The sequence below is a fragment of the Mustelus asterias genome, chromosome 2 (assembly GCF_964213995.1).
Source record: "Mustelus asterias chromosome 2, sMusAst1.hap1.1, whole genome shotgun sequence".
NCBI classification, from domain to species: Eukaryota; Metazoa; Chordata; class Chondrichthyes; order Carcharhiniformes; family Triakidae; genus Mustelus; species Mustelus asterias.
The window spans coordinates 128,667,369-128,688,339 of NC_135802.1; positions in this window are offsets into that span (position 1 = coordinate 128,667,369).

The following is a 20,971-nucleotide window of genomic DNA, read 5'->3' on the forward strand; positions in this document are numbered from 1 at the left end:
CTTTTATATCTGAGATCAATGGCATGTTTGATATGTGCATCAAAAGCTCAAAGCCTGTCCTTAATTGGACCTTGGACGTCAAATTCCAATGAGCTGTAGAACTAATCAGTCACCAGTTCTGTGGAGCAAAGTGCCCCCACAGACATGATCAATATCTAGTAATTTCAGCCCAATGCTTTCAACGTAACCAAAAAGAGACAGCACACCAAGAGGACATGCTTCTTGTGAGAGATCAACGATCCTAGATTTTCATTCTGGAATGCAGATATCACGGTTAACGGCCATCTCACAAACCTTAAATTGGACACAGGAGCCAGTGTTACAGTACAGAATAAACTGGCTGAGACCCCTTTGACTGTGAACAACAGACACACCACCCAGAGAAATCTGACTTCCTATCATAGGCATGATTCTGGAACCATTAAGGTATGGCTGCAAACAAATCTTTCAGCTGATTTACAACTATAACCAGTCTTTGTCTCTCTTCAACAGAGATGCCATTTAGGCCTTACTCTCCTCAAAACAGCAGAAGTTGACAAGACAACCATTTTCATAAATTAAACAGAACTGCAAGTTTCTGAGAGCTCCAACAAGATTCTCTCGGCAAGGACTCTCGCTCTGAATTGTTTTCTCTCTTTGCAGAGCAGGTTTGTCCACTTTTATTACAGGTACCGGAAGCCCCTCATTGGTCAGACCAGCCAACCACTCAGATGATTACCATGACACCTCCAGTAAATGACAGTCAAAAGAGGAACCAGCGACAAGAAGAGCTTCAAACTCCGGCTCCAACCTTAGTTAGAGATTTAAACTCTAAGAAAACAGAAGAGATGCTGCAGTCCGCAGCCAGGATGACAGTGCCACAAATGATGCTGGAACCAACTAGCAGCCATCTATTGATGACAGCACACCACATAGCCAAAGGCAAAGGTGAGTTTGCTACCAAGTCACACCTTCATAACAAGAAGAGCCATCTTCTATCCCAGCATGCAACACAGTGAGCCGCAAAAAGGAAAACAATAAAAAAAATGAGAGAGACAACCAGAGTTCATCCGTTCCAAGAAAACCATAAACCAACCACCATCTTTCACTACAAAAGGGAAATTGACAAAGAGTGATTTTTAAAAAACTGAGTCATGGGATGTGGGCACTGCTAGGTAGGGCAGCTTTTATTGCTTATTCCTAATTGCCCTTGAGAAAGTGATGGTGAGCTATGTTTATGAACTGTTGCAATCCACGTGTTGTAGGTTCCCCGTTATACTATTACAGTGGGAGTTCCAGAATTTTGACCAAACAACAGTGAAGAAATGGCAATATATTTACGAGTGGCTTAGAGGGGAACTTCTGGTGCCTTTGTTCTTCTAGATGGTAGCGGTCGTGAGTTTGGAAGATGCTCTAAGAGGAACCTTGGTGAGTTCTTGCAGCTTGTATATGGTACACACTTTCAATGCCAAAGTATGGAAAAAGAGAATGAAAATACACTCTGGTGCAAGAACAATCTCCAATTCAACAAAGCTTACCTGCTGTAATAGAAACAACCACTTTTCCAGCTGTAGAGAGAACAAGGTATGGAAGAATTTTAAGGCCTCCACACAGCCTGATACTATGAACTTAGAGACTTGAGGTGGGGGTGGAGGGAAGGGGAGGGGATGGGGGGATGCTATAGTAGTAATGATGTAAATAAATGTGGTAAACTGGAATGACTTGTAAATATATTGGATAAAGACTTGTGGAGAGATGTAATATATGGGTCTCGTATGTAACAGGTTAATATGGGACTGAGTACAATACCACCTACACAGTGATGTAAGGGAACACATGACCCACATCTAGGGTCAGTGTAGTGTTGGACAGAGCTTGTATATAAGTAAGCATGATGCAGCTCTTAGCTTTACACCAAAAGGGGAGGCGATGGCATAGTGGTTTTGTTGCTGGGTAATTCTCTGGGGATCCAGGTTCAAATTGCACCATGGCAGATGGTGAAATTTGAATTCAATAAAAATAAATATGGACAACTGGATAAACAAACCATGAAACCATTGTTGGAAAAACCCATCTGGTTCACTAATGTTCTTTAGGGGAGGAAATCTGCCACCCTTACCCAGTCTGGCCTACATGTGACTCCAGACCCACAGCAATGTGGTTGACTCTTAAATGCCATTCAGTTCAAGGGCATTTAAGGATAGAATCATCGAACCGCTACAGTGCAGAAAGAGGCCATCTGGCCCATCGAGTCTGCACCGACCACAATCCCACCCAGGCCCTACCCCCATATCCCTGCACATTTACCCGCTAATCCCTCTAACCTACGCATCTCAGGACACTATGGGGCAATTTTTTAGCATGGCCAATCAACCTAACCCGCACATCTTTGGACTGTGGGAGGAAACCCACGCAGACACGAGGAGAATGTGCAAACTCCACACAGACAGTGACCCAAGCCGGGAATCGAATCCAGGTCCTTGGAGCTGTGAAGCAGCAGTGCTAACCACTGTGCTACCGTGCCGTCCTGGGCAATAAATGCTGGCCCAGCCAATGACGCCCATATCCTTGAACAAATTTAAAAATATATAGTTTCTAGTGGTTAATAATACTTAATAGGTCAATTAATAAGATCTACCGAACTACACCCACCACCTTAAAACAAAAAATACATTCAACATGGATCAAAGAAGATATGTCTGAAAAGTTCTCAGACAGGACTTTAAGGATTCACTGCACTGCACTCTTTAAACCGGATCATAAAATCATAGAATCCCTACAGTGCAGAATGAGGCCATTTGGCCTATTGAGCCTGTGCCAACAACAATCCCACCAAGACCCCTTCTCCATAACCCCACATATTTACATTATTAGTCCCCCTGACACTAAGGGACAATTTACCATGGTCGATCAACCTAACCTGCATATTTTTGGACTGTGGGAGGAAATCGGAGCACCCGGAGGAAACCCACGCAGACACGGGGAGAACATGCAAACTCCACACAGACAGTGACCCGAGGCAGGAATTGAACCCGGGTCCCTGGCGCTATGAGGCAGCAGTGCTAACCACTGTGCCACCATGCCGCCCATATCATAAGGCAGAATAGAACAATTTCAGAAAAGTTAGGGAATGTTTCACTTTACAGAGCATCGAAACTCCTGATATGAAACCTAATTGCATAAGCATCTCAGTTGGATGGACTAATTTTTAAAATCTGGGTGTCAAAGCTTTGTTACTGTGATACAGTGATTTTATTTCATTTAGGTTGTGTCAATGATGGCCATCAGTGCTTCTGTCATCAGTTGCAATTCACTCACTGAGCTCCATCTCTTTCTATTTATCCATCTATCTTTTTATCCATCCATCCATCTACACCTTTATTATATTTGCATATTTACTACATTAAAATACTGTATAACTGTGAGTCGTTGTTGTCAACTGTCTGTCATTATATATGGATCTTCCAATTATCTATCCATCTGCCTACCTCCCTGCTCATCTACTTCGTAACATTATTTTTTCTGTGTTGTCTGTTGAGAATGTAGAGTTTGGTCTGACCATTTATCAGACTTCTTATTCCTGATTGATTGCATGTGTGTGCGATCTTGAGAGAGAATTTTGTACTTCTGCCTTGCAATTTTGCCTGTCAGACGTTATCATATCTGTCATATCTTTCCAATATTTTCTCCACCAACAAAATCTCCTCAGTTACTTGGCATCACAAATTATTCTGACAGTCCGTGTAACAGTTTCTCACCTACCCTCCCACTGACCCATAAGAATAAAACTGATAAGAGAAAGCAAAATTGACGTAACTTTAACGGACGACAAATGATATTACTGGGTTTAAGAGGTAATACAAAACAGGAATGATTAATATAATGGGAAGTCCGCATTAAAATCGATCAAAATTGTCTAATGGCCTTTGTCTTGTTCCCAATATGATTGGACAAAATATCTAGCTAAACCCCATGGTGACAGCAGAATATCATTAAACAAACTCTCAGGCAGTGGTTAATGTTGGCGAGGCCAAATTTACTGTCCATCCTCAGTGGAGGGATGAAAACAAAAAGGAAACAAGGGAAGCAAAGAGGGGGCATAAAATAACATTGGCAAATCAAATCGAGGTGAACCCAGAAATATTTTATCAACATATTCAGATTAAGAGGGTAACTAAGAAAAGAGAAAGGTAATTAAAGACCCAAAGGGTAACTTCCACTATGAGTGGAAGTGGAAGATATGGGTATGATTCTTACTTTGCTTCTGTCTTCACAAAAGAGGGGATGGTTCAGACATTGCAGTTAAGGTGGAGTGTAAAGTATTTGGATTTGATAAACATAGGGATAGAGGAAGTATTAAGGAGATTAATCACTAGGGCCGGATGAAATGTATCCCAGCTGTAAAACAAAGCCAGAAAAGAAAGAGCCGAAGATCTGACCATCATTTTCCAATCCTCACTGTAAACAGGTGTGGTGTTGGTGGATTGGAGGTTTGCTAATGTCGTGTAAAGGAGTGGGGGATAGACTGAATAATTACGGGCGAGTCAGAAACCTTAATAGTGGGAAAATTATTGGAATCAATTCCGAGAGACAGGATAAACTGTCACTTAGAAAGGCATGGATTAGTCAAGGATAGTCAGTGTGTCAGACAAACTTGATTGAATTTTTTGAGGTAGTAACAAGGATTGTGATGAGTCTAGTGCAGTTCATGTGGATTTGAGGTCCCACCTGGAAAACTGGTTAGGGGCAGCCATTTCCACCCTGGCTTTTTCCCAGGGTGGAAATGGCTGCTACGAGAGGACACAGGTTTAAGGTGCTGGGGGGTAGGTACAGGGGAAATGTTAGGGGGAAGTTTTTCACACAGAGGGTGGTGGGCGAGTGGAATCGGCTGCCATCAGTGGTGGTGGAGGCAAACTCAATAGGGTCTTTTAAGAGACTCCTGGATGAGGACATGGGACTTAATAGGATGGAGGGTTATAGGTAGGTCTAAAAGGTAGGGATATGTTCGGCACAACTTATGGGGCCGAAGGGCCTGTTTTGTGCTGTAGTTTTTCTATGTTTCTATGTTTCTAAAGAAAATAAAAGCCGTTGGAGTCCAAGGGAATTTTTCTTTTATTTATTTATGGGATGTGGGTGTCGCTGGTTAGCCCAGCATATATTGCCCATCATCTAGACTGCCCTTCAGAAGGTAATGGTAAGGTGCCTTCTTGAACTATTCCAGTCCCTGACGTGTAAATACACCCACAGAGCTGGTAGGGAGAGAATTACAAGATCTTGATCCAACAACAGTGAAGGAATGGCAATGTATTTCCAAGTCAGGATGGTAAGTGATTGGGAGGGGAACCTCCGGGTGGTAGTTTTCCCAGGTATCTGCTGTCCTTGTCCTTCTAGATATAGTGGTCGTGGGTTTACAAGGTGCAATGAGTTCCTGCAGTGCATCTTATAGATGGTGCACACAACTGTCACAGTTGGTTAGTGGTGGAGGGATTGAATGTTTGTGGAAGGGGTAGCAATCAAGTGGGCTGCTTTGTGCTTGTTATATATCTAAGAGGGTTGCATTTTCCTTTAAGAGCTGATCACATGATTTGATAGCGATGTTTTTGGGGTGTTTGCAGAGGCTGCTATTTTACTATTTTACATCTTTATCTTTTTGTGTAAAACCCACAACCCCTAACATAGTTAGGACATTACAACCCTGGATGGTGTCAAGCTTCTGGAGTCCGCTCAACTAGTTGGAGATCTTCAGGCTAAGTGTGGGAGGATTGTAAGAGGTTATCAGATACCCTGGAGTTTTTTCAGGAGCGTCTGGGGAAAATAAAAGGAGCCAAATCCAATATCTATGTTGACCCCAAAGCTATACCAGGAACTCCTTGCCAGGCCAGTCCCTTATTCCTTGCTGGAGACTGAACTAAGGCACCTCAAAAACTTGGGTATAAGGCCTATACAACTTTCGGAATGGACAGTGCCCGTAGTCCCTGTATTTAAGCCCAACAAATCAGTTTGTCTTTGTGAGGACTATAAACTACTGTCAATCAGGTCTTCAAGCGTGATAGGTACCCTATGCCCCAGATTGAAGATCTGTTTGCCAAGTTAACAGGCAGCAAAACATTCTCCATGTTGGGCACAAGCCCCTCCTATATCCAACTTGAATTGGATGGGTTCTCTTGGAAATATGTGACAATCAACACATACAAGGTCCCTGTGAGTATACCAGTTTGCCTTTCAGCGTCTTGTTGGTGTGTCATCTTCCAAATGGTTATAGAGAACATTCTTCAAGGGCTACTCAAGGTAGGAGTATACTTAGATGATTTCTTGGTCACAGGGACTACAGAACAGGAACACTTTGGCCAACCTAGAAGAAGTCCTGCAGAGATTTTCAAGGCAGAAGTTCTCTTGAAGAGGGAAAAATGTGTTTTCCTTTTGGCTGAAATAACCTATTTAGGCTACTGAGTAGATGGAAAAGGGTTACATCCAATAAAGGATAAAGTAAAGGCCATCAAGAAGGCACCAACCCTAAGGAACAAGATGGAGCAAAAATCCTTCCTGGGATTAGTCAATTATGATGTGGAGATGCCGGCGTTGGACTGGGGTAAGCACAGTAAGAAGTTTAACAACACCAGGTTAAAGTCCAACAGGTGTATTTGGTAGCAAATGCCACTAGCTTTCGGAACAAACTGTCCCTTCGTCAGGTGGAGTGGAGAAATGTTTACAAACAGGACATACAGAGACACAAACTCAATTTACAGAATAATTATTGGAATGCAGTCTTTACAGATAATCAAGTCTTAAAGGTACAAACAATGTGAATGGAGGGAGCATTAAGCACAGGTTAAAGAGATGTGTATTGTCTCCAGACAGGACAGCCAGTGAGATTCTGCAAGTCCAGACAAGCTGTGGGGGTTACAGATAGTGTGACATGAACCCAAGATCCCAGTTTAGGCCATCCTCATGTGTGTGGAACTTGGTTATCAGTTTCTGCTCAGCGACTCTGCGCTGTCGTGTGGCGTGAAGGCCGCCTTGGAGAACGCTTACGCGAAGATCAGAGGCCGAATGCCAATGACTGCTGAAGTGCTCCCCAACAGAAAGAGAACAGTCTTGCCTGGTGATTGTCGAGCGGTGTTCATTCAACCGTTGTCGTAGCGTCTGCATGGTTTCCCCAATGTACCATGCCTCAGGACATCCTCTCCTGCAGCATATCAGGTAGACAACATTGGCCGAGTTGCAAGAGTATGGACTGTGTACCTGGTGGATGGTGTTCTCACGTGAGATGATGGCATCTGTGTCGATGATCCGGCACGTCTTGCAGAGGTTGCTGTGGCAGGGTTGTGTGGTGTTGTGGTCACTGTACTCCTGAAGGCTGGGTAGTTTGCTGCGGACAATGGTCTGTTTGAGGTTGTGCGGTTGTTTGAAGGCAAGAAGTGGAGGTGTGGGGATGGCCTTGGCGAGATGTTCGTCTTCATCAATGACATGTTGAAGGCTCCGGAGGAGATGCCGTAGCTTCTCCACTCCGGGGAAGTACTGGACGACGAAGAGTACTCTGTCCACCGTGTCCCGTGTTTGTCTTCTGAGGAGGTCAGTGCGGTTTTTCACTGTGGCGCGTCGGAACTGTCAATCGATGAGTCGAGCGCCATATCCTGTTCTTATGAGGGCAGCTTTCAGCGTCTGGAGGTGTCTGTTGTGATCCTCCTCATCCGAGCAGATCCTGTGTATACGGAGGGCTTGTCCGTAGGGGATGGCTTCTTTTACGTGTTTAGGGTGGAAGCTGGAGAAGTGGAGCATCGTGAGGTTATCCGTGGGCTTGCGGTATAGTGAGGTGCTGAGGTGACCGTCCTTAATGGAGATGCGTGTGTCCAAGAATGCAACCGATTCTGGAAAGTAGTCCATGGTGAGTCTGATGGTGGGATGGAACTTGTTGATGTCATCATATAGTTGTTTCAGTGATTGTTCACCATGACTCCAAAGGAAGAAAATATCATCGATGTATCTAGTGTATAGCATTGGTTGAAGGTCCTGTGCAGTGAAGAAGTCTTGTTCGAACCTGTGCATGAAGATGTTGGCATATTGAGGTGCGAATTTGGTCCCCATGGCTGTTCCGTGTGTCTGGATGAAGAGCTCGTTGTTGAAAGTGAAGACATTGTGTCTTGAAGGTGATCCTGGAAGTGTCATTGAAGGTGAAGACTAATTACATTAGTCAATTATTACAGAAAATTTATCCTGAATTTGGCTTCCACGTTGGCCCCTTGTATACTCTACTACAAAAAATACCACAAATAGTCTTGGCAAGCTTTGCAGGCAGATGTTTTTTCCAACTTACTGGCCCATTTCAACCTTAAGAAAGAACATATTTTAACCTGTGCTGTTTCCCCATACGGGGTTGGTGCAGTGCTGTCACATTGCTCGAAAAATGGGATGGATTGAGAAGGAAAGGTTGGCAGTCGTTTTTGGTGTGAAGAAGTTCTATCAATATGTCAATGGTTTTTATAATTACCAACCATAAATCCTTACTGGGTAAAGAGGATAAAGCAATTCCCCCCCATTTGTCTCCCCTCAGATACAGCGCTGGGTCTTGTTATTTTCTGCCTACGAATATATTCTGTAACAGTGCCCTACAACCTGGATAGCTAATGTGGACACATTGAGTCGCCTCCCATTGCCCACAAGCCTGGCTCCTTTATTAGCTTTGGAAGCGGTTGTGATGATTCTGAATTTTTTGGAGACCTTGCCAGTGTCAGCAAGGCGGATTAAAGTCTGGACCCAAAAAGACCTAACCTTATCCAAAATTAGGCACACGATTTTACACAGGGAATTCTAAGGACAACCCTCTGAAGAAATTAAGCCCTACCTCATTAAGAAATCCAAACTCAGTGTTGAGGATGGCATCATTCTTTGGGGGTCCCAAGTAATTGTTCTGCCCCCAGGACCACGTTCAATATTAACAGAACTACATAATCGCCTCCTGGGAGTATCAAAAATGAAGATGCTGGCCAGGAGTTACATCTGGTGGCCTGGTCTTGGTTCCAACATGACAGACTTAATAAAACAATGCGACCTGTGCCAGGAAAATCAAACCACCCCGCCCCCCCCATGCTCCCTACACAAATGGGAGTGGCCTGGCAGGCCATGAGTGCGTGTGCACATGGATTTTGTGGGCCCCTTTATGGGTTCCATGTTTTAATCATGGTAGACGCACACTCCAACTTGTTAGAGGTGCACCACATGGGTTCCACAACTACTCAGGCTACAATCGAGAAATTGCAGCAAAGTCTCAGCACACACAGAATACCAGAAGTCCTAGTTTCCAACAACGGCATGGACTTCACTACCAGTGATTTACAGAACTTTGTGCTCATCAATGGTATCCGACACGTCTGAACAGAACCTCATCACCTTTTGTCAAGTGGACTAGCAGAACAGGTGATTCAAACCTTCAAAAGTGGAAAGAGAAAACAACCAGCAGCATCCACGGAAACTAAACTGGCACAGTTTTGTTTGATTACAGGAACACCTGTACGCCACAACAGACATTACTCCAGCAAAGCTATAGGATGACAGCTTCAACAGAAAGAACTTTTGCAATGGGTAACCTGGTTCAAGTAAGAATTTTTGGGGATGGTTCCAGATGGGTCCTTGGGATCATTATGGAGGAAATAGGACCAATATCTTACAAGGTCAAGTTCAGGGTAAAATCCTAAAGAAGCTCTTAGACCACCTCAGAGCCAGACAGTTCCTGCTCAAGCTGTCTTGCTACTGTCTATGGAGATAGTCACTGCCAGTGCCAGTCCTCAGCTTGAAGCTGACTCCGCGTTGGCTCTTCCAGATAGTGAAGGTACGGACTCGGAGATGGAGGCTGAAGAAGAGGGCTGAAGTGGAACCTGAGGAGGAACCTGCATCAGTAACTCTGCAACTCTCCGTCTGAAAAAGAAGGTCCCCCGCTTGGTTTACACCGCTTGACGCAGCCCCGTCTTCAATGGACCTCTGCCTGAGTGCCGCAAAGGACATCTGCAAAGCGGGGGTGCTGGGAAAGACACGGACCTAAGAGTGACCACGAAGGCCACGGGGATCATCAATAGATCTGTGGGCTTTGTGGAGTATGTGGGCTTTGTGGAGTATGAGCTGCTTGATTGAGCGGGTGGTGGCTCGCCCAATCGGAAGCAGCCAGCGGGGTTTTTTAAGCCTGTAACTTTACCCAGACTGGAATTGTAGGTCCCATGGTGAAGACTACCTGACAGTAATTCCTTTGGTGGCAATAAGGTGTTGGTGACAGGTAACCAGCATGTGGCTCAATTACTACACACGTAAACACTAACTTAAACATTACAGGTTGGATTTTCCTGTTTTCCCATCAAAATTGGATACGAGCACAGCAAAGATTAGCCCATGAGAATTTTCTACCTTTGTTTTCTTCACTTTGGATAGAGGTTTGGCATTGTATTCCACCTAAACCTGACCATCTACACTGTTACATTTTTAAAATTCATTTGTGGGTGTCACTGGCTAGGTTAGCATTTATTGCCCATCCCTCATTGCCCTTGAAGGTGGTGGTGAGCTGCCTAAACTTTGGCATAACTAAGTTAGCTTCTACGAAATAAGCAATATTTTTGGTGAATGTTTGGAGTTTGCAAGTTTACCAATACTACTACTTTTGGCATCCATTGAGGTGTTTTCCAGCAACATTTTGCTGCTGGGTGCAGCCTTGCCTGCTGGGTGGAGTAGTTTATCCTACAATGAACCATTTCCTTCGCATTCAGCCACATTGTATAAAGCATTTTGCAGTTCTTGTTTATAGAAAATGAATCCACTCTCTGATGTAAGTCAACTAAGTGTGGGAAAGCTCATGATGAATTAATAGGAGTCTGAAGTCACTTCATAATCAAATCTTGAGGCTGGAATATTAATTGTGCCCTGTTACTTATTTGGTCACATCCATTATTGATGTGAGATTTACTTTGAATAAGCCAAGTAATATTTTTTCTATTCATGTGAGCCTTCATTCACCATGTTTGGAAAAATAAGAATCCTCAGGAAATGTGAGAAAAATCCAGAAAATAAATAAAATGGCCCTAGAATTTACAAGTGTACCATTGCTGGAGACAGTGCTGTAGAAGCTGGAGGACCTCTGGATGAAGCGTGCTGTGCCTCCAGCTGCCCTCACTGAGAAGGATGTTTGTGTGTCAGAAACCTCTGAACCGATGCTGTCAAATGTCATTCAGCCCTACTGACTGATGGAAACCTGCACAAAGCACGCCCCATTCAACACATTCACTGCTCACTCACAAACAAGTGCAAAAGGGGCCCAGAACTAGTGTTGGTTAAAGAGTCAGGCATCTAATTGTAAATAAAGTAATTTAGAACAGGTTATGCTATCACAAAGTCTCTGGAAGTACTACGGGGTGATTTTTAGGACATGTTGTGGTGAGTTCCTGGATTTGGCAGGGAGTGTTGCATCATCACAGACGGGCAGAGGATTTGGTGATCTATCCACAATAGGTTTGGAGGTAGCATTGACACTGCCTCGGGGTCTGCAGCACAACGTGGAGAAGGCAAGATCTGCCCTCTATCAAGTTGCAGGTAGATTCCTCCATGCTCCTCAGCAGTGACAGGAAGGTGTCTGGCAGGCTTGTCAGTACATGCAGCATCTCGGTGTGCATTCACATCAACATTCTCCTGAATGCTGCCCCATCAAGACCTTTATTCCAGTCCCCTGAAACAGAACTCATCTGCAACCTCACCCTCTGACAAACAAACAGTCCTTTGTCCCTGCACTGGTTGCAGTCCACTCATGCCCAGACTTGCCACAAGCAGATCCTATCTCAATGCACATACCTTAGAGGTAAATATTGCTCATGTCTGAGTTAGAGGCTGCAAGTGTCAGATCAAGCGACAGTTCCTTTTGATAAGTCCTTTGCTGTTGCTTTCTCCTCCTCCTGGGTGTGATGGGGCTGTGCTGCCAGCTTTTGAATGTCTGAAAGCTGGAAATTAGAAAAGGATGTTTGGGGTAAGGAAAGGGTGTTTGGAGGCAGGGGGGACGGTGGAACGCACTAGGCCTATGGTGATGCCATCTACAACTTGCTGATCATGCCAGATAGCGGGGTGAGCTGGGTGTTAAAGGTGGAGTAACCATCCTCAATGTTCTCAATGACCCCAGAAGCCATAGACTCTCTTGCAGCCTGCTCCATGGAGTGGATATCACCTCTATTGGGCTCAGGAGCTGCAGCTTCCCTGTTCCCCCATTGGGTCTGTTGTGCTCCCTTCGATTGTGTACCAGATTGTCCTGCAAGAGAGAGGGCAGAGTATTGAAGATTGTGGCCTGACTTTTATTGCAAGGTTGCGGGTCCTGACAGCAGCACTAGATCAGGGTCTTGTGTTTGCTCGGGTGTCCAGCAAGTAGCCAAATGCAATTATCCAATGGCCAGCAACATCTTAGAGGAGGCTCCCGTCTGTCTGGTTGGACCGCAGAGGCAGGAAATGAGGTGCTGATGGTGGCAGCAGCTGGCATGACTGCAGATGCTAGCACCATATTTATAGAGCTGGCAGTCCTATATTCACTGCTGCCTGGCCTGAAGGAGTGCCTACCTAACTCGCCTCAAGACTCCAATGCCTGCCTGACGACAATTCACATCCAAAGAAGTGAACAGGAGCCTACAGTGACCATGGAAGACCCACAGATTAGTAATATCTTTTTGCAGGTTCTCCTCCAGGCTGCCACGGCAAGGTGGCAGGTTCTTTTTGCAAGCAAGCTGGGACAGAGATTGCAGAGGAGGTCATCAGCCATGAGGTCACCCCAGGAACCTGGGTGCTGTGCTGTAAATGCATCACTAAGCTTTTCCACTCCACCCAGCTGATCTCTCCAAGCACTTTCCTCTTTGGGTTTGTATGTGGTAATGTGAGAGGGCTCACTTAGTGGGGAGGGAGGTAGCAAAGCGGGGTAAGGAAGCAGCATAACCTGCTGGAGACATGGCTGCACCTTTATGTGAGGTACCCACCTGTCACTGGTGATTTCCACAAGGTCCCTCGAGAGTAGACATATGGAGGACCCACTATGGATCTTCTGATCACTGGCATTTAGGTATCCACCCAATGAGTTTCAGTTCATCTTGCAGCAGAGCAGTGACCACCTCCCTGGAGAGCCTCAGTGTGTGGTGCTATCACTGCTCAGACATCTGGAGATAGTTCAGTCATGTATGGTAGACGCTCTCCTGTGTATAGGGACTTTTACATGCAGGAGGCAGATGGTGTGTTCCCTTCCTCTGCTGCCTTCTCCCATGTGACAACCCAGACATTGACCCTCCTGATGGCTCATCCTCCCCCCCTCCCAACCTCTGCCTTCCAGCACCCTCCACCCTCCCCCCCCACCCCCCACCTCCAGCACTCCCAAACCCAAAGGAACTATTAAAACTGATTTGTTATTTCTAAAATGTTTGCTATCATACATTTGGATCTATTGTATTGAAGGGTGGAGTTGAGGTGATGGGGATGAGGAGAATATTTTTTTTACCCACAAATTGTTAGGACCTGGAATACACTGCTGGAAAGTGTGTTGGATACAGATTTCATGGTAACTTACAAAAGGGAATTGGATACATACTTGTAAAGGAGAAATGTGGAGGATTACAGCAAAGGAGCAGGAGATTGGGGTGATTTGGATTGCTCTTACGAAAAGCTGGCACAAATGGTCTCTTTCTGTGCTGTGTGGTTCTATGATGGCAGAAAAAGAAATATAAAAAGAGTGGATTTAAGACAGGCTGGGGATCGATACAGGAAATGTGAAAACATATCACATTCTTTCCATCCTTCGATGTGTGTGTCTATTTATCAGTTAACTTCTGATACATCTCAAGAATCAAACGTTGTAGCCTCAAGGGAATACGTTAGCTTATATGCACCTCAGAATTATACATATCTTATTGATGTAAAATAATAACTTCTGACTTCTCATGAGTAACAACACAGGAAAGCCCACATTTTATGAGCTTTTAGACTTTGAGTGCTGGCTGCTTACCATGAAGCCTGAATTATCGATTAATCACGTGTTGCTGATATATCCTAAACTACTGCATCAAGATCTATGCATCAAAAGCTATAATGAGACACAGGAAATTTAAACAAGGCAGGTCAGCAGAGTAAGAAATAAAAGGTGCAAGTCGAATTGAGTTGGGTGAGCTTTATGGACAGAGCTCATTGGCTACAAAGAAGCCATAGTTGGGACACTTCAACACTGATGGTTAATAGAATCTCATTTCGTGACATCAAGATCCTCATTTATCAATGCACATAGAGTCATAGAATCCCTACAGTGCAGAAGGAAGCCATTCGGCCCATCAAGTCTGCACCGACCACAATCCCACTCAGGCCCTATCCCCTTAACTCCATGTATTTACCCTACTATTCCCCTTGATCTACCTAACCCGCACATCATCTTTTGTGGTAGTGGTGTGTGGTAGTAACTTGTGTTTTTTTGTGATTTAAAACATGCCGGCTTTACATGGTCTACATTCCCTCTTCATTCTCCACTGCAATATTGAATTTTCTTCAAGAATAAATACAAAAACTTACTAAGTATTTACAATTGCCAATAATGGGATTGTTTAGGATCATAAGGAATAGGAGTTGCAGGAGGTCATTTGGCTGATGGGAGCCTGCTCTGCCGTTCAATAAGATATGGCTGATTGGATTTTCTGTGTCTAGCCCCCATAACCCTTGACAATCAAAAATCTGTGTAACTCAGCCTTGAATATATTCAATGACCTAGCTTCACTGGTCTCTTGTGGAAGAGAATTCCAAAGATGAAGATCCTGAGAGAAAAACTTTGGCTGGAATTCTCCGGCATTTCACGTCGGTGGGATTCTCCAGTCCCGAGGCAGCGTACCCTTGCCTGCGGGTTTCCGGGTGGCGTGGGGTGATGTCAATGGGAATTCCCATTGACAATGGCGGGACCAGAGAATCCCACCACGAGCAAGCAACGTGTCACCTCCCACTGGCAGGAAACACATGGCTGGAAGGCTGGAGAATCTTGTCCAATCTCTTCATCGCTGTCTTAAATGGGAGACCCCTTGTTTTTAGATTGTCCCCTCCAAATTCTAGATTCCCCCACCAGAGGAAACACCCTCCCCAGCATCTACTCTCACAAGCCCCTGTTGTACTACTGAGTTATTCACACAAGCCTACTAATCACATAAATGGTAACAAACACTATTGGTTCCTTGTATCGAAGACTCACAATACTATATACAAGCTAGAGGAAAACTCCACACACATACTTTAGTTGGGAATCAGCACAATGCCTACTGCTGTATCAAATGCTCCATGACATCACTTCCTGCAGTGTTGATGCACACTCACTATTTACACATTCCATTGAACCAATATCACAACATCCACCTCCCCCTCCTGTAGAGTATTACACAATTAAAAATAAATGAACAACTTACATAAAAATTAGACCTCCATCCATCATTTTAGAGTCCCTAAAACAGATAGTTGGTTACTAAAATGCCTGGACCTCATAGTAGTAAAACTCTTCAGAGATTTAGAATCAGCATGCCGTTTTTCTGAATGACTGACATAGACGTTTGGGTATCTGACACATCATTGCTGTGCTGGTTGGTTTCACTTGTAGTCTTGCACATTTTCACTCTCAGACCTCAATGCTATTGGAGTGTTGGATAAGATGCAGTTGGATAATTCCATTAGTTGAGATCTGTTCCTACTCAATGTCCCTCTGTTAGGACTTTGTGTGATCTTGACTCACTGCAAACATTGGATACCTCTGCAGGAAACCAGGTTTTTTTTTCTGTTGGGTGAATAACTTGAACTGTTGCTAATGTGCCTGCTTCCACCACCTCCTCTGGCAGTATTTTCCAGACACCCACCACTTTCTGCATGAAAAACTCCCCCCTCGCACGTCCCTCTTAAACTTTCCCCGTCTCATCTGTGGCCCCCTTGTAATTGGCACTTACACCCTGGGAAAAAGCATCTGACTATCCACCATGTCTATGCCTCTCATAACTTTGTAGACCTCTATCAGGTCTCCCCTCAGCCTCCGTCTTTCCAGTTAAAACAATGCTAGTTTATTCAACCTCTCCTCATAGGCAACACCCTCGAGACCAGGCAACATCCTGGTGAACTTTCTTTACACTCTCTCCAAGCTTCCACATCCTTCTAATAATGTGGTGACCAGAACTGCACGCAATACTCCAAATGCAGCCTAACCAAGGTTTTATATAGCTGCAACATGATTTCCCAACTCTTGTACTCAATGCCCCGGTTGATGAAGGCAAGCATGCTATATGCCTTCTTAGTCACCTTGGCCACCTGTGTTGACACTTTTAGGAAACTGTGGACCTGCACGCCCAGATCCCTGTATGTTAATGTTCCTAAGAGTTCTGCCATTTACAGTATAATTCACACGTAAATTTGATCCTCCAAAATGCATCACCTTGCATTTGTTCGGATTAAACTCCATCTGCCATTTCTGTGCCCAAGTCTCCAATCTATCTATATTCTGTTGTATCCTCTGACAATCCCTGGCACTATCAGTTGGTACAATGTGTGCAATGTAACCATCCTGTTCCCTGGTTTATAACACACTTCACAGTCATTCCCTTGGATTTTGACTATCAACCTTTGTAATCTAGATGGTACGTTTGTTAAGAGTTTATGCTGTATAATTTCTATCAGTTTGTGATCCATTTCAAAAATGAGCCACTTAACAAAAAGGTGCATGTGGATTTATGACTGTTTCAGAACCTCAATCCGCCTCCAGTGCCATACTGGGCAGTTGAAGGCGGTCGAGTGTGGGAATGCCATTTTTCTTTAAAGTTGGCAACAGGGCATGAAGGAAGGCGGGAGTGGGGGGGGGGGGGGGGTACCTCCTTCAGGTATGCGTGTGCCCTTTGCACATTGGGTAGGGTGGATGCCTCCAAAGTTGTTCCCCAGCCACACTTTGTGCTTCCCCACCTGGCCTCCACCCTGCTTGTTAGATCCTTAAATAATTCTAATAAATTTGCCAAATACAATTTCTCCTTCACAAAACCACACTGACTCTGCCTGATTGTATTATGATTTTCTAAATATCCTGCGAATATCTCTTTAATAATGGATTTTAGCATTTCCCCAATGACAGATATTAGACTAAATGGCCTCTAGCCAGCTTGTGACTTGTTTATCTACCCATGGCTAAGCGGTGGTGGAAAGATTGCTCCCGTAAAATGCACCAGCGTGTGCCAGGCAATTAATCATATGGCAATGCATTGTGCAATTGCTCCAATAATGACACAAGCCCTGCCAGGTAGTTTAATATACTTTCAGGTCCTGCACATGAAATGACTACATTGCCCTACAATGTACAGTAGTACTCCCAAACTCATGACTATTGGGAAATCTCCACAATAAGGAACTGAAAAAACAATAAGATTTATCTCCAGAGTTCAGGCTCCAGCTTTGTTTTCATGATGTGTGATATCTGAGCCCTCTGATAGGGTGTAGCCTTGAAATAAACAAGGGAACAAATAGCTTTGTAATGACCTTCAGTTTGTCCTGTGATGATACAATAGGCACATGATGCACGATACTCTCGTGAGTCACTTGCTGCTTTCATATTGCACTAAAGTTCATGCTGGCAAAGCGATTCCCCATGCCTGGATCTAGTGTGTCTAGCTGCAATTGAAAAGCACATTTACCAAGATTCATGAGAACAGCACATGAAAGGATCTTCCCAAATGTTGCCCACGATTCCAGTTTACTATGTGATGGCAGGTGGCATGAGCTAGATCAGAAACAAGTGTCACTACCAGCGATGAGCACAATATTAAGGCTACACCCCAACTATTCCTTCCTAATATTTAGCAATCAAATTAATGTTTACTGACTCAACCCAATTTTTCCCAATTCCATGAATGCACCATTGAGGACCTGCTCCTTCTCTTTGTCCCACTTCAAATATTGCCCCAATTTTGCCTCTGTAGATCGGAGGCAAGAACTCTGACCAGATGGCTGAAGCAGCAACTCTAGCAGCTGGAATAGTGTAAAATAAAGAAAGGGTTGTATAAGCTCTGGGGAGGAGTGAGCAAGGGAAATGTTTGCTATGGGAAAGAATGCATGATGAGCAGATTGCATGGCAAAAGAAATGGAAGTGCAGGAATGCATGGTGATGTTAATGGAAAGAATGGAACAGAATTCAAGAGAATGGGCTGAATTTTCATAGTGCTGCAGAAAGGGGACTGCGGGCAAGTGTGCTGGCAAAGTTGTCTCGCCAAACACTGTGCCAGATTCCCACCATGGCCCAGTGACCTTGGGTGGAGGCATTAAAGAATGGATAGTGAAACCCACTTGAAAAAGGGGTGGGTCATCAAGAGAGGCTGCAAAGAAACCATTTGAGATCTCCTTGAGAAGCAGAATGAGATTCTGGATGCAAGACACAGAAAACACACAGGAACACAAGCATGTCTATGGAGAGGATGCAGCAGCACAGCGGGAAGCCAGTCATAGAACTAGGGGCAATCTCTAAAGAGGATTAAACTGCCGAAAGCACTTCATGCATTGACAAACAGGCTAGAAAACAGAGCTTACAGAGAGTTAATGTCTACTCACTGGGGCAATGGGGGAGTGGGTTGTGTTATTGTCCCCTCAGGGGTCAGTGAGGCATAGCTGGGGGTTTTAGACAGCAGCTACCATGCAGCTGGTTGTGAGTGAAGCCATCCATGGACATGGGACTTGGCTAAATAAGAGCAGAGAACAAACAATGATGAGGGGCAGCTTCTCCAGGAGCAAATTTAGTCCCTCAGTACAGAGGGTCACAGAGGCAATGCCCGAGGGACAGGTAATGTATGAAGGTGTTACACTGAACATAGTAGGGGTGATTTTCCCAGCCTGCTGCATTGCCTAAGCAGAGCAGCGGGCCAGGAGACTCAAGCGGAGGCAGTTTCGCGGGCTGCCCGCTGGGCGCCACGGCCTCTGCGGGTCTCCGGTGGCCTGATATCCGGCACCGTCAGCTCCACACCAGAAATCGGTGCAGAGCAGCATAATTAATGCAAATCCTCATTTTAATGTATTTTACATCCGAGTAGCAGGCCCGGTAGAATGCCCCAACAACACTCCCCACAACCCACCCCCGCACTAGGAGTTTTTCGCTCCAGCAGCATTTACAATAGCTCCCCACTTGCAGGGAGCTGACAGCCCAATCCCGCTGGAGTGAAGAGGGCCATTGAGGCCCCCCAGAGGGTTGGGGTAAAGGGGGTACAAAGAACAAAGAACAAAGAACAATACAGCACAGGAACAGGCCCTTCGGCCCTCCAAGCCCGCGCCGCTCCCTGGTCCAAACTAGACCATTCTTTTGTATCCCTCCATTCCCACTCCGTTCATGTGGCTATCTAGATAAGTCTTAAACGTTCCCAGTGTGTCTGCCTCCACCACCTTGCCTGGCAGCGCATTCCAGGCCCCCACCACCCTCTGCGTAAAATACGTCCTTCTGATATCCGAGTTAAACCTCCCCCCCTCACCTTGAACCTATGACCCCTCGTGAACGTCACCACCGATCTGGGGAAAAGCTTCCCAGCGTTTATCCTATCTATGCCTTTCATAATTTTATACACCTCTATTAGGTCACCCCTCATCCTCCGTCTTTCCAGTGAGAACAACCCCAGTTTACCCAATCTCTCCTCATAACTAAGCCCTTCCATACCAGGCAACATCCTGGTAAACCTCCTCTGCACTCTCTCTAAAGCCTCCACGTCCTTCCGGTAGTGTGGCGACCAGAACTGGGCGCAGTATTCCAAATGCGGCCGAACCAACATTCTATACAACTGCAACATCAGACCCCAACTTTTATACTCCATGCCCTGTCCTATCAAGGCAAGCATGCCATATGCCTTATTCACTACCTTCTCCACCTGTGCCATCACCTTCAAGGATCTATGGACTTGCACACCCAGGTCCCTCTGCGTATCTACACCCTTTATGGTTCTGCCATTTATCGTATAGCTCCCCCGTACGTTAGTTCTACCAAAATGCATCACTTCGCATTTATCTGGATTGAACTCCATCTGCCATTTCTTTGCCCAAATTTCCAGCCTATCTATATCCTTCTGTAGCCTCTGACAATGTTCCTCACTATCTGCAAGTCCAGCCATTTTCGTGTCGTCCGCAAACTTACTGATCACCCCAGTTACACCTTCTTCCAGATTGTTTATATAAATCACAAACAGCAGAGGTCCCAATACAGAGCCCTGCGGAACACCACTAGTCACAGGCATCCAGCCAGAAAAAGACCCTTCCACTACCACCCTCTGTCTTCTGTGACCAAGCCAGTTCTCCACCCATCTAGCCACCTCCCCCTTTATCCCATGAGATCCAACCTTTTGCACCAACCTACCATGAGGGACTTTATCAAACGCCTTACTAAAGTCCATATAGACGACATCCACGGCCCTTTCCTCATCAACCATTCTAGTCACTTCTTCAAAAAACTCAACCAGGTTAGTGAGGCATGACCTCCCTCTCACAAAACCATGCTGACTATCGTTAATGAGTTTATTCCTTTCTAAATGCGCATACATCCTATCTCTAAGAATCTTCTCCAACAACTTCCCTACCACGGACGTCAAGCTCACCGGCCTATAATTTCCTGGGTTATCCTTCCTACCCTTCTTAAATAACGGGACCACATTAGCTATCCTCCAGTCCTCTGGGACCTCACCTGTGTCCAGTGACGAGACAAAGATTTGCGTCAGAGGCCCAGCGATTTCATCTCTCGTCTCCCTGAGCAGCCTGGGATAGATTCCATCAGGCCCTGGGGATTTTTCAGTCTTTATATTCTCTAAAAAACCTAACACTTCCTCCCTTGTAATGGAGATTTTCTCTAACGGGTCAACACTCCCCTCCGAGGCACTCCCAGTCAACACATCCCTCTCCTTTGTGAATACCGACGCAAAGTATTCATTTAGGATCTCCCCCAGGGGTACTCCCTGACACTGCCTAAGGTACAAAGTGCCAATGC